The 15,933-nt window shown below is 42.1% G+C and overlaps 1 pseudogene; it reads right to left on the minus strand.

The window, feature by feature from the left end:
* Positions 1 to 416: 416 nt before the first annotated feature.
* LOC149263694 (pectinesterase/pectinesterase inhibitor pseudogene) lies at positions 417 to 1,570 on the minus strand (annotated as a pseudogene).
* Positions 1,571 to 15,933: the final 14,363 nt, after the last annotated feature.

A 15,933-nucleotide genomic window follows, 5' to 3' on the forward strand; every position in this document is an offset into this window, starting at 1 on the left:
GCAAGTGGAAGCGCGCAGGAAAGAGAAGAGAAACGGCCCCTTCATATAAATACTGAACAATTTAATCCATATTCTGGGACCTCTTAAGACATACTCGGGAGTCACCGCTTTGTATAATGTCCTCCACAATTTTATCTCCTTAAATTATTATGCGATGCAGAAGGCCCTCCTGCCTATTTCTGAGATTCGGTTTCGAAAGTTAAAAACAAAAATTAAATTGATGGCGATTTGAAGATCATCTGATTAAAAAGTTACCGTATCTGCTATAAGATTTCGCTGACTTGCATGATACTACAATGAGCCGTTCATGGTTCAGGGTCTATAGCGCTGAATAAAAGTTACCGTACGAAATTGCAGAGAAATAGATGATTTTGTTCATAAAATTTGGATGAAAGTTGCTATCACACATCGCAATACTACATTACGAAAATACAAACGATAGAAAGCGAAATACACACTACAAAACGACAGAAAGCGAAATACGAACACACACGATCTGCTTCAAACGCTGAAAGCGAAATACACACACAGACGAAATCTGCAGTACCAAAAATTTTACAGTCGCTGTAGAATTGGCGAAGTGAATGAGCGTACAGTGTGTCTTGGTACGCTGCAATCTTGCAGCGATATAACACTGATTGGTCTGATCCTACTCGAAGAGCCACCGCCTGATTTTTGTCTGGGCCTGCTGTGTTGACGAGCCATGTCTTGTGCCATAAATCCATTCCCTACAACAGCTGCATTCAAACATTTTAAGATGATTAGCTTTTGAAGGACTCAAGTAGTTAAACATAGTTGCATCATTTTCTAAATAGCGAAAGTTCTCATCTGTAAGTAGTGATGAATTCTCTGGAATGTGAAGATTTAAGGATTTTCTGAGATTAAGATGCGCAAAACTGAATTTATTAAGGATTTAGAAGTGGGTTAGTGATTTACCGAATGTGGCGGAATTGAAAGTGGGGGATCCGTCTATGACATTTCTGCTGCCTGTAACGATCGTGGTCTCCATGCCTTCTCCAATCAACATGACATTAGTCTTCGTTTGACCCACCTCCACGTTCTCCTTATACGTTCCCTTCTTCACCTTGATCACGTATCTTTTAGCACTTTTCTCTGGGGCCGCAGCTATGGCTTGTGAAATCGTTTTGAATTTTCCGGAGCCATCCTGAGCCACTATCACGTTCGGCACTACGTCGTTTGGAGAGGAATGTAGGACCCTCCGATCTCCTGCAGATAGACATGAAGGAAAATCGTCCTTGATGCAATCAGACGGGAGGCGTAGCTCGGGAGATGGATCGGGCCTTCCTGACTCCTGCGCCGTCTTTGCTATTGCCAGAGAATTACTAACCAGCTTCCTCAAGTTTTGCACGCTGCTCTCAACCAGAACTCTGACGACGCTTTTTGGGTAATCTGAAATTCCGTCCAAGCAGGTGTCCTGGTTGGTGATTGAGGCGCTGAGCCACGTCTGTAAATCGCCGGCCTGCTCACGCGTGAAGGCCTTGAGATCGTGACGTTTCAAAAGAGATATAGAGCTACCAAGTTGCTCCCTCGTAATATCCATGAGCTCCATGCAATCTTGCAGAGCACTGGTTTGCTGAACGAGGGTGAAAGCTTTGTTCGCCTCCTCCAGGGCCACCGTTAGAGCAACGTGAAGAAACTTCTTGGCTTATGCAGGAGACGACCAACGTTAAGATATGTACTATATTCTTTATATAATTGGAATATATGATATTTTTTTATAGGATTTGTTTCATGTATTCTACATTTATGACCATTAATGTACACTATACACATAACTAAGTAGTATTTTAATGCCATAAAGCTTATGTATGGAATATAGGCCATGAAATTTTAACTGCTTTATAATATTAAGACAAATATATATCATGGGCCACATCATTAAATGTTGCAAAACAATGTGGATCTTGGATATCATACAATTATATGGAGTTGGGGAGGCTTTTGTGAATATGGCCCCCAAAAAGTATTCATTTGGCTTTGGTCTATCTTTTGTTTTTTTTGGGTTTTTTTGGGTCAATTTTTTTGACATGTTATAATATAATTCTGATTAAAGAATCTAATTTGATTTGGGTCAATGGATTAGGATTATATATATATATATATATATATATATATATATATATATATAGAGAGAGAGAGAGAGAGAGAGAGAGAGAGAGAGAGAGAGAGAGAGAGAGTATTGTGAGCTATGTAGTTTAAAGATCATGAAAATTGTAGTTCACTTAAGAGGTTTCAATGTAAAATCTCTTAAGTATTTTGTGTACTATTATTTATTTTTTTATCTGTAAAGAATCTGTGTATACAATTTAGTTTTGTAAAGAAGTACATGACTCTATCATAAATGACCTTCCTATCACCAAAGACTCATACATACATCCATCTCCCATCCTAGTGGGGATATACCAATACTGACTCATCCACCCACCCAAGTGGGGATACATCAAAAGTTTACATGATAACCAAGTACATTACATTATTCATCGCAGGCATAGTGGGGAAACCAAAAGAGGTTGTTACATGACCTTGACAACAAAAGATATACATGACATAGAGACGGAAAAATGTAGAGCAAGATTATGAAAGACATCAATAACACATATCAGCAGCATCTGTCAATCACTATTCAGATCAGTAACCATGTTCTCCTTCCGTTCATCTTCTGCACCTGATCCACCTGAAACCAAAAACAGCTTGTGAACACGAACCAAGAGTTTCTAGCGTAATGCCAACAATGCATTATTATATGTTTATCTACTCCCCCTGAAGCTTTGCGAGATGGTCTCTGTCAGACCCAGATCAGACTTTTCTCTCCCTGAGTCTGGCCCACTGATTTCCTTCAAATCAACATATACGCGACTATATCCATAGAAACATGCGTATATATGCGGATATTTCTCATAAAACTCGCATACAACCACTTCCAGATCAGCAACCTGTAAATGTCTACATATAGATATCAACTCATCCTTTTAAACATCATCATAAAATCATTATATCATATGTGAAGAACACCATAGTCATCTCATCATCATCAAGATCTTCATGATCTTATATATCATCCATGTATCTGCATCAATCAACATGTGTAAGTATCAATCATCACATAGGTAAGAACTCATCATCATCATATCTCCAACAATGTAACTTTGAGTAAACATTCATCTATCCAGCACTATGTATCTTGAGCTCAAGATCATTTGTCAAGAATTCTTGATATCATCAACAACAACAATCCTCATCCACATGAGTGCCAAGAACTATAGGAATCCTGCATCATAACTGTATTATATGATCTTTATGCATGTGATGACAACAACATATGAGTAAGTAAAGAAGATGTGTATTCAAGCTTTGTACTTGTCCTTATCCTTATGAAGATCACCATGTAAATACCATATATGCATCATCAATCCACAAATATGATCTGAACATCAACTATGTAACCCTAAGAATCATATGATATTTTATCATGGAAAACTCATAACCACATCATAGCAAGATATATCATTTAGCCATATAAGCATCATCACCAAGAACTATTAACCATAATGCCAACAATGCATTATTAAAGGCATATGCTCCCCCTCAACTTCTGCCATTTGTTAGATCTGATCATGCATAAATCAACAATAAGCATCAAGACATCATCATCATCAAGTTAGGATCAAAACACTTCTAAACATCTTACAAGTATCAAGACATTTCCACACATCCTCAGCAGACTGTAACTATTAACCAATAGAGAAAATAATGAACTGAATCATATCAGACCCTTTTTCTGAGCCTGTCCCCACTGCTTTTCCTGACATATACGTGACTTTGCAGTGTCTAACTCGTGTATATACACGACTTCCCTTTATGTAACTTGCGTATTATATTTAGGACACTGAAGATTTACACTTTCAGCTCCCCCTGAGTCTTTTATGTCTGTGCTGTGCTGAGTTTGACTATATTGTGTTGTGCCACATTTTCCTAATTGTGCTTCCTTCTTCTTCCATATCTTCAAGTGTGATGATGTTTTCTCCTTTTGGTGTGGTGCCCGTACCTTGTTCTTGCATTCCTTTGTTATATGTCCAAGCTTGTTGCATGCATAACATCTTACATGTTTCATATTCTTTCTGTAGCAATCAACAGCTTTGTGACCAAACATATTGCAAGAAAAAAAATATCCATTAAAGTACTTGTAACGTGATGATATTTCTGCATGATGGTCGTGAACCATTCTTCTTCTGCATCTAGCTGCAATATGTCCAAGATTATGACATTCATAATATTCAACATTATTGATAGGAGGAGTAAAAGATTTTCTTTGAAGAATTTCTTTCCTTAGTTGATGATGAGATTGACCTTTCATCTCCTTGTTGAGCATTTCAGATTTTGCATTAGAGTCCCTTGTCTTACTTTGTGAACTAGATTCACCTTCAACAGATTCATGAAAACCAAGACCAGTTTTGATAGCAGGAGACCTTTGACTATTAAGAATATCATCCAAGACCTTAGTACTATCTTGAAATTGTAAAAGCTTATCCTTATCTTCTAATTTACCTTTCAAGATATTTACCTCAACCTGAAGTTGTTCTTCCTTTTCTAGACATTGCTTCTTCAAAATTTCTTCAAACTTTCTTCCTTCTTCTACTAGTTGTCCTAGTTTGAGATTCTCCTTTTCTTGTTCTTCATTCTGTTCCTACAGCATTTGACGAATTCTGAAGGCACATTCCAGCTGAGCTTTTAAACTGATAACTTCATTTTCCTATTTTTCAATAGCTTGGAGTAGATCTTTATTCTACGTCTTTGTTTCTTCAAGTTCTTCCTTTAGCGAGAGGGTCGTAGCTTCAAGACTTTCATAATAACTGGATCTATCTCTGAGTTTCTGGATTGTTGTGTTCTTTTCATTGACTTCATTTCTTAGAGATGTTACTTCATCATGCAACTTTTGATATTTGTCCTTGAATAACTTCCTTACCTTGCTTCCTTCCTCTTGTTGAGCCTTTAGTCTAGTAGCAACTTCTTTGAAGGCACCATCCTTTATGTTCAATAGATCTTCTTGATCTCTAATTTTGTCTGTCATCCTTTCAAATTCTGCCTCTATTTGATATCCTTTTTACTCACCCATAAGAGCACATTCAGTTGTTTCGTTATCACTTGCATCACCTTCAAATGGATAGATAGTTGGAACATCATAGGATAACAAATTCATACCTAATAGTTCATCTTCATTCTGAAATGATTCTGAATCTGATTCTGAATCTAAAGTGCTTCTGCATAATCCCCAATCGATTCTCCCACTGTCATAGTTCGTATGAGGTGTCTTCTTATGCTTAGGCGCTTTCTTCTTAAGCTTCTTTCCCATTGTTCCACAGATCTCCTTCAAGCGATCAAGCTTCTACCAAAGGACCTGCTCTGATACCAATTGTTGGAAATAATACTGAGAGGGGGGGGGGGGGGGTGAATCAGTATTATCAAATCAATAAAACTTTTTCATTTCCATACTTAGATACATATATGCTACTTCAGTTAATGGAACCCGCGTGTATACGCAACTGTGTCTAATGCAACTAGCGTATATCCAGAATACTTATGATTCAATTAATCCATTAAATGTTGATATTTAGTTAGTGCATCAGAACTTCATTAACCATATGAACAGTAAGCAGGTGCAGTAAAATAGAACAGATCATCACACAAGAAGCACACATGAACACCATGATATAAGGTGGAATCCCAATGTGGGTGAAAACCACCTGCTGTAAGTTGTCTCTGTCTTCCTTTAATAAGAAACTTCATTTTACAATATTTATGTATTGGTGCAGTCTTATACCAGTACACATGCTTCTACCTACAGAAGGCTACAACCTTCTCTCATTCTCCAGACTCTCCTGGATGGGAGCTACAACCCCCTTAGCTCTTGTACTAGCTGATCCATTTACTAGTACGTAGGTGCCTGCCTACTGAATGCTCTAATCTTCACTTGTTCTCTAGCTTCTACTGGAAAGGGAGCTACTACCCCCTTTGCTCTTGTACTAGCTGATGTACTAGTACATAGGTGCCGGCCTACAATATCCTTTCATCATCCAGGGACCACATTTCATACATTTTCAGACTGGATATTCATGAAGCACAACACTATAATCTGAAGGCCACATTTCATCAAATTTTCATATTGGACCCATAAATATCATTGAAGCACAAAACAATCAATACTAGCATCATCAATTTCTGAAACACTGAAACCCTGTCAACAACACAGTCACCAGAACACAGAGCAGAACACTGAACTCTGCAACAATATTCAGAACCAACATTCAAAATCATGCATCAGAGTGCATACGCTACTTGGAAGTGATGAACCAGCGTGTATACGCAACTTCACCAAGGTGAGCTAGCGTATATGTTATCAATTACTTACTTATAACTTGATGCACTTCCTGACTTCCGACATATCTAGATTATTACATATAAAAGGATAATATGTGTGTTAGCACCAAGATCTAGTCCACCAGATCACATAGATATGAGTCAATATGATCCTGATCAAATATTAGTTCTCATCCATTAATACTGAAGCTAAACACAATCAACCAAACAGGATATGCAGAATACTGACACCATTAAACTGTCATCAGAACTCATCAACAACCAGAACCACCCGTAACTTCAAACATCATAGCTCAAATGGCATATGCTACTACAATGACCCAAACCCGCGTACATATGCGCTTACACCAAAGCCAACCCGTGTACAGATCTATAAATATTCAATCATGACTTGCAGCCATTTCAAACTTAAGTTATACCCAGTTCAGATCATTACATGCATCAGTATATAGATCTACAATAAACATAATCAATCATATAGAGATAGTTCATTTCAAACCATTTGATCCTGATCTATCCTTAGATCTTGTTCTCCATCAACCGGTGAGATCCCTCCTTAGCACTGCATCATCAACCCATAACCTGCATACTGGATCTCCTCCTTCATCAGATATTCAAGACTTTTTCAATCCACTTGCCTAATGATCTTCTTCTCCTTTTATAGTCTTAGGCCTTGCTCAATACCATGGTCCAAAACCATAACAAACCAATACCATGGACCCAATACTTGGGATCAACACATCTGACGAGATACTATGGTCCAAAATCATAGGTTCAAATACCAAGGACTAACTACCACAGACCAAAAGTAAGTTCTCCAACATATACGCGCTTTTCCTTGCATGAAAGTGCGTGTATACGCATACGCGCCTTTGTAACGTATAACCCGCGTGTATATGCGGCTCGGTCATGATGAACTTGCGTATATATATTTTCTCTTCATTCTTGTAGTCTGATCATCAAATCCTTGTTGCTGACTTGCTGCACTATGATCTGTCATCTATGTGATTTGCCATCAAGGACAACACTTGTCTCATAATGCCAACAATCTCCCCCTTTGGACTTGATGGCAAAGCTAACTTGTCACACTTAGAACTATCATCTGATTCCTTTGAGCTGTCCTGCATCCCATGCATTCAGTCACATCTGATATCTCTTCTGAAGATTCATCTAGTTATAACTAAGTGAGATGTTCTTCTATGAGTGGGTTGCCATCAAGTACAACACATGCATCATAATGCCAACATAGGTAGCAATGCGACTGCCTTGCAGTTTGATGAAATAGTCTCATCCTTGCTGACGGAGGAGATGAGACGGAAAAATATGGAGAGCCAGAATGGTGATGCCTTGTCTGTATGAGGATGGTCCCAAAACAGAAACAACAATAATTCATCGAGTGGGAGATCTAAATCTAGACGGAGATCTAAATCTCCAAGAAAACCTGTAAAGGTGGTGTGTTAGACACTACAAAAGGGACTATAAATCTAAAGCTCTTGAAAAAGGAAAGGGATATGATGATGCTCCTTCTGCAGAGGCGAAAACCACCTCAGATGAAGGTGGGGATGTGTACTTGGCTTCTTCAAGTACACATGTAGATCATGAGGCATGTTTGATTGACTCAGGTGCATCCTTTCACTTCACTCCCCATAGAGAGTGGTTATGCGAGTATGAGAAATACGATGGTCATGATGTATTCTTAGGGGATGATAGGAAGGCTAGAATAGTTGATCGCGGAAAAGTAGAGTTGAAGTTGCAAGGTGGAAGGGTTAGAACACTTCCGGGTGTTCTACATATTCCTGCATTGGCCAGAAATCTGATTTCTGTAAGCAAGCTGGATGATGGAGGTGTAAAAACAATTTTCGAGAAGGATACCTACAAGATGGTTCGGGAAGCACTGGTATTGATGTGGGGAGTTTGGATTGGAACTCTGTACAAGTTGCAAGGTAGCATTGTTGTTGATGGGTGCAATAGTTCTGTGGTTCCTGAAAGTGGAGCAGAAAATCTAGTGGTCTCTGGAGAAAAGACCATACTGTGGCATCAAAGGCTTGGACATATTAGAGAGAAGGGCCTTCGAATACTTCATGGTAAAGGTATGGTAGAAGGTATGAATAATACCTCTCTGGATTTTGATTTCTGTGAAAATTGTGTATATGGGAAGCAGAATCGGGTGAGATTCCCCTCTCTTGGTAAAAGGGTGAAACAAATATTAGAGCTTGTGCACAGTGATGTGTTTGGACCTGTGAAGGTTCCATCGCTGGATAAGTCTATGTACTATGTATCATTTATAGATGACTTCTCAAGGAATACATGGATATATTTCCTTAAGAAGAAATCTGAAGTCTTTGAGAGGTTTAAAGAATTTAAGGCTCTGGTGGAAAGCCAGATAGAGAAGAAGTTAAAGGTGTCGAGGGAAGATAATGGTGAAGAGTTTTGCAGTAAGGAATTTGAAGAATTCTGTGAGAAATGTGGTATAGCACGGTACAAGACTACTCCATATACACCTCAGCAAAATGGAGTTGTAGAAAGAATGAACAAGACGTTGATGGAAAGGGCAAGAAGCATGCTCAATGGTACCAGGTTAGAAGATGAATTCTAGGCAGAGGCGGTGGAGACAACATGTTACCTGGTCAATAGATCACCTTTATCAGTGTTGGAGGATAAGACTCCACAAGAGGTATGGATTAGTAAAAAACCATCTCTTTCACTGATCCAGGTGGATATTGGTGGCCACCTGCCAAGTCCACCTGGACCCCCACCATTGTCTTTCTCAACATTTTCAGTTTCCTTAATTGTAGCACAACTTACTATTTTTAGCAGTTTTTCAGGTCCTGAACTTCCGGAGCCGTTTTGAGGCCCTAAACGACGTTTTTTGGGGAATCCAGGGGCAACATGGGTCCATGGAATGGACCAATGTTTCCTGTGCCGACAATGGTAATACTCGGATAGATCTTTCTAACGAGCTATTGTATGCGTCAAACGGAGATCATATGCCAAAGTTACAACCCCGGGAAGTTGATGTACCAATTTACCCCAAACGGGTCCCACAGTTTGGCGTTTCATATCCTAGGGTTAGGTTTTGGAATGTTAAGGGTTTTCCATTGTTTCTCAACAATAAATAGGGCTTCGAGCCTCATTGTAACATAGTCCAGAGGCATGTAGCCATCACATCTCTTCTCAGATATAAGCTACCATCACCCTAGCTGGTTTATTTCCATTTCTGGTTGTAAGCATATTTCAGTATTTTCCATTAATGAAATGAAGTATTATTTCCGCTGCATCTTTGTGTATATGGTTATCTCTGTAATTTGTTGCATTCCTGTTTAAATCCGGATCAGTGGTATCAGAGCGGTCTGCTTTTTCTCTGTTTTTCTTTGCATGTCCCCAACAAGGTCGGGATATAAGGAGTTAGGGCTTGAACTGGTTGAACCTTTGCAAGACCAGCCTCGCAAATCCTGACGGCCTCCCATGGCGGACGAGAAGAGAGACGAGGGGGCAGGAGATCCCATCAAAATCTTGCTCGAAGAAGCCCTCGAGCGACAACGGAACGCGATGATGGACAGCTTTGCCCAGATCCTTCAGCGGCTACCCAGAAGCGACGCATCGGCTTCCAGCAGCTACTCTGGAAACGCCACACCCTTTAAGGTACAAGTTAATTTTGAAATCCCCATATTCGAGGGTCAGATAGACGCAGATGCCGTAGATAAATGGTTAAATCTGCTAGAGGGTTATTTTTCTGTTCATGAATTTTCGAGTCGGGAAAAGATTGTTTTTGCTCTCCTCAAAGCAGCCCCCCACGTCAAGGACTGGTGGGGAACCTACTGCGAGCAGAAGGATGAAAGTACTGGCTCACTATTTTCAGCCGCACCCACCTGGGATTCGTTCCGGGATGCCGTCAAGGAGCAGTACTACCCTGTTGGAAGCTATGAGGATGAATACATAAAGTGGACCACGCTGCGGCAGGGAAGGGACCAAGACGTGCCGGAGTTCACCAATCTTTTCCATACCCTTCGCACAAAGTTGGGTATCAAGGATTCGGAGCAACATTTGATACTCAAATACCGTGGCTGCCTGCACAAGTACATCCAGGAAGAAATACAATTCCTAAACATCCCCTCGCTCGGCGCAGCATACCGATATGCCGTCAAGGTCGAGCAGAAGTTTAAACAAAAGAAGCGAGACTTTGGATCTGCGAATCCAAAGCAGGGGAAAGGTGCCCTGAAACCACAGAACAAAGGACAAAGCCAAGGCGGGACAGCCCAAGACAACCAGCCGAAGCTGCAAGCAAAGAACAGCGCCGCGAAGCTGGGAAAGGACACTGGAAAATGGTGCGAGTTCCATAAGAGCTCCACTCACAACACAAGTGAGTGTCGGGCCAAGCAGTCACTGGTGGCTGAGCTAAAGGTTTCAGAATCAGATGCATGTTCCGACTCTGAGTCAGAACCCGATAAGGGGTATGAAAAAGGGAAGCAAATCATTGATGCGGACCCCAGCGCCACTGTTGCTACCGCAAAGATCCAGAAAAATGAACCCGAAGATCCAGAGGAGGAGGAGCGTCTCTTCCACTCTCAGATGTGGGTAAAGGGCTCCCCGATACAGTTCATTGTTGATAGCGAGAGTCAAAAGAACCTCATTTCGGCAGAGGTCGTGAAGCAGTTGGGCTTACCGACCACAGCACATCCACAACCATACACCATTGGGTGGCTTCACCAAGGACGAGATCTTCGCGTGAGCCAGCAGTGTCGCCTTCCATACAACATCAAGCCCTTCACGGATGAGGTATTGTGTGACATTGCTCCCCTTGAAGTTTGTGATGTATTACTAGGACAACCATACTTGTGGAAGCGACATGCTGTGTATGAATCAAGGCCCCGTGCTGTTATTATTACATTGGGAAATAAGTTGTTCAGGATACCAGAGGTAGCACCACCTGCCGCCATCTCTTTGATTACTGCAAAACAATGCAGTAAGATCATTTCCAAAACCAGGAAATTTGTTTTCCTGATGATACGCCCTCAAGGAAAGAAGAAGACAGTGGTCGCGGCCTCCAGACGGGGTCCCTCTGCATGACAACTACAGATGGACAAGATTGTGGAGGAGTACGAGGACATCTTCACCTCCCCGGCAGGGGTTCCTCTGCACTGTCAAGTCAAGCACTCCATCGATCTGACCCCAGGTGCGCCGCTACCCAATGGACCAATTTATCGGCGCTCCGTTCTGGAGAACAATGAAATCAAGAGGCAGATTCAGGAGCTCCTGCAGAAAGGTCACATCCGTCCGAGTTCATCGCCCTGTGGGAGCCCGATCGTGTTGGTACAGAAGAAGGATGGGACGTGGAGACTCTGTATTGACTATCGGGCGCTGAACAAGATCACTGTCCATAATAGGTACCCGATCCCGCGGATTGATGACCTCCTAGACCAACTAAAGGGGGCGAAATATTTCAGCAAGATCGATCTGAAGTCAGGATATCACCAGGTACCAATTGAACCCTCTGATGTGTGGAAGACTGCCTTCAAATCCAAGGAGGGCCTCTTCGAATGGTTGGTCATGCCTTTCGGATTGACGAATGCTCCTGCAACCTTTATGAGGCTAATGGATGACATCTTGCGGCCATTCACCAACTCCTTTGTAGTAGTATACTTGGATGACATTCTGATCTTCAGCCAGAGTTGGGAAGAGCACCTCCACCACATCCGACAGGTTCTCCAAACACTGCGGCAACACAAGCTATGTGCCAATTTGGAGAAATGCACTTTTGGCATGACCCAGGTTCAGTATCTGGGATACATCATTGATGAATAGGGGGTGCATGTCGATCCAGCCAAGATCCAAGTCATTCGGGATTGGCCCTCTCCAACCACTCTAACAGAGCTCCACAGCTTTCTAGGTCTTGCCAACTTCTACCGCAGGTTTGTGTTGGGGTTTTCTCATATTTCTTGGCCCTTGAGTCAGGTCACCAAGGGAGGGGCGAAAGAAAAATTCTTTTGGTCTGAATCTCAACAGAAGGCATTCATGGAGTTGAAGGATCGCCTCTGCACGGCACCAGTGCTCGCGTTACCAGATCTACAACAACCATTTGAGGTCGAGACAGATGCCTCTGACTATGCTATTGGGGCAGTCCTTACTCAACATGGACATCCAGTGGCATATCACAGTGAAACACTTTCAGACACAGTCCGGAAGTACCCCACTTATGATAAAGAGATGTATTCCATTGTACAGGCCTGCCGACAATGGAAGCATTACATTTTGGGGAAGGAAACGGTCATCCACACAGACCACCGACCACTGCAGTTCATACAGACCCAAGGGAAATTGCAGAATGATCGCCATCAGAAGTGGTCTACATACCTGCAACAGTTCCACTTGAATATCAAGTATAAGAAGGGCAGCACTAATAATGTTGCAGATTGCCTCAGTCGACCACCGATCATGGCGTTAACCACCGTGCTCAACTCTTGTGGGCACGAGACTTCTGATTGGCCACTTCTCTACAAAAGCGACCCAGAATTCGGCCACACATACCAGACACTCTTGGAGGGTCGGCGTGTTGCAGATTTTCACCTCCAGGATGCCCTATTATGCCACCTCGGTCACCTTTGTGTTCCTTCAAGCGAGCGTGCCAAGATGATTTGGGAAGCACACTACAGTCGGGCTGCTGGGCATTTTGGGGTCGAGAAAACAGTGGCAGTACTGCAAAATTATTTCTATTGGCCGAATCTTCGACAGGATGTTGGGAAGTACATCAGATCATGTACTGCCTGTGCCATTGCCAAACCAACCATTAAGAAGCACGCCTCTATACCCCGTTGCCTACCCCTAGTCGACCTTGGGAATCCATCTCCATGGATTACATGTCAGGCCTTCCTTCCACTAAGCATGGAAATGACTGTGTTTTTGTGGTCGTCGACAGGTTCTCGAAGATGGCCATTATGGTGGCCTGCAAGAAGAATATCACAGCAGAAGCCACTGCTAAACTCTTCTTTGAACGAGTGTGGGTGCACTTTGGGATCCCACAGTCTATCATCTCAGATCGGGACAGTCGGTTTCTCAGCACATTTTGGTCCAGTCTCTCGTCAATGCTGGACACCAAACTCACGAAGTCCACAGCCTTCCATCCTCAAACTGATGGCGAGACAGAGGTTGTCAATAGGATGATTGTGCACATTCTGCGCATGTATAACTCAAAGCATCCACGCACATGGGACGAGAGCCTCCCCTATGTTCAGCACAACTACAACCGAGCTCTTCACAGCTCCACTGGCCATAGCCCTTTTCAGGTGGGTTTGGGATTCCAGCCACTATGCCCCATTGATGTGGCCATGCCACTTGCAGCTACTCACATGAATTCAACTCATGTCCAGTCCGAAACAGATAAGGCCACCAGCTTCATTGAGCGCATCCAACATATTCGCCAGCAGGTCCATGACATTCTTGAGAAATCAAATGCCAAGTACAAGCAGCGACATGATCAACATCGGGTGCCACACAAGTTTCAGGTGGGCGACAAAGTCTGGTTGGATTTGCAAAAGGAACGCCTTACTGGAGCCTATCGGAAATTGAGACCACTCCGATATGGTCCTTACACCATTACTAAGGCTATGGGAGACAATGCATTTGAGCTCAACATTCCCCCATTCCTTGGCCTGCACCCAGTGTTCAATGTGGACCGCCTTCGGCCATACTTTCCACCATTGCTAGACACATCCGACATTGCAGAACAGCTCAAACCCACAGAATTAAGTCTAGATTGCATGGAACAAGCTGCAACTGATCGGATCATGGACACACAGATCAAGAAAACTTGCCAACAGAATATCCAACTGTATCGAGTTGTCAAAGAAGGCCAACTCCTTCAGCAGGGCAAGTGGCTCACCAGGGAACAGGTTCAGCAAAAGTTTCCTCATCTCATGGAGGAGATCAACGCAATGGGGACCATTGCTTCCTAAGGGGGGAGGAATGATCCAGGTGGATATTGGTGGCCACCTGCCAAGTCCACCTGGACCCCCACCATTGTCTTTCTCAGCATTTTCAGTTTCCTTAATTGTAGCACAACTTACTATTTTTAGCAGTTTTTCGGGTCCTGAACTTTCGGAGCCGTTTTGAGGCCCTAAAAGACGTTTTTTGGGGAATCCGGGGGCAACATGGGTCCATGGAATGGACAGATGTTGCCCGTTCCAACAATGGTAGTACTCTGATAGATCTTTCTAATGAGCTATTGTATGCATCAAACGAAGATCATATGCCAAAGTTACGACCCCGGGAAGTTGATGTACCAATTTACCCCAAACGGGTCCCACAGTTTGGCGTTTCATCTCCTAGGGTTAGGTTTTGGAATGTTAAGGGTTTTTCATTGTTTCTCAACAATAAATAGGCCTTCGAGCCTCATTGTAACACAGTTCAGAGGCATGTAGCCATCACATCTCTTCTCAGAGATAAGCTACCATCGCCCTAGCTGGTCTATTTCCATTTCTGGTTGTAAGCATATTTCAGTATTTTCCATTAATGAAATGAAGTATTATTTCCGCTGCATCTTTGTGTATATGGTTATCTCTGTAATTTATTGCATTTGTGTTTAAATCCGGATCATTCACATCTGAGGGTATTTGGATGTGATGCATATGTACATGTTCCAAAGGAGAAATGAACCATGTTGGATAGTAAATCTAAAAAGTGCATGTTTATTGGGTATAAGGATGGTTTAAAGGGTTATAAGCTTTGGAACCGAGTAACAAGGAAGGTTGTGTACAACTGAGATGTCGTGTTCAGAGATTTAAAAGATGTTATTAAACATGAAGTCTAACCAAAGGAACTTGAGAAGATAGAGTTTGAGCTAAAGCAGGAAGAATCAGACTCTACAACAAAGGGGGAATCAGAAGATGAAGAGCCACAAACTTCGAGTGTGAGATGATCAGTTCGAGAAAGAAGACAACCAGAAAGGTATTGTCCATATGCTTTATGTTCAAATTTTTCTTTATCTATTACTGATGATGATCCCAGAACTATGAAGGAAGTAGTAGATTCAGAGGATGGAAAACTCTGGAAAGAGGCCATGGTTGATGAAATGACATCTTTGCACAAAAATGAGGCTTGGGATCTAGTGGAGTTGTCGGCTAGAAGGAAACCCATTGGCAGCAAATGGGTGTTCAAGAAGATGACAAATGTAGAAGGAAAGGTGGAAAAATACAAAGCTCATTTGGTAGCAAAAGGTTATTCCCAGGTGTCGGGAATTGATTTTGGTGATATTTTTTCTCCTATTGCCAAGGTAACTTCTATTACATTACTTTTATCTGTTGTTGCTGCTTTTGATTTTGAGGGAGAACAGATGGATGTGAAGACAACATTTCTTCATGAGGATCTGGAAGAGGAGATCTACATGAAGAAACCTGAAGGTTTTGCAGTGAAGGGTAAGAAAGAAATGGTATGCAAGTTAAAGAAGTCTCTGTATGGGTTAAAATAGTCACCAAGGATGTGGCATTAGAAATTTGATACATTTATACGGGGACTTGGCTTCACGAAAAGCAAAGCAAATCACTG

The sequence above is a fragment of the Pinus tabuliformis genome, chromosome 6, assembly GCF_031772625.1.
Source record: "Pinus tabuliformis cultivar Carrire ecotype Pingquan chromosome 6, CPIR1, whole genome shotgun sequence".
NCBI lineage: Eukaryota > Viridiplantae > Streptophyta > Pinopsida > Pinales > Pinaceae > Pinus > Pinus tabuliformis.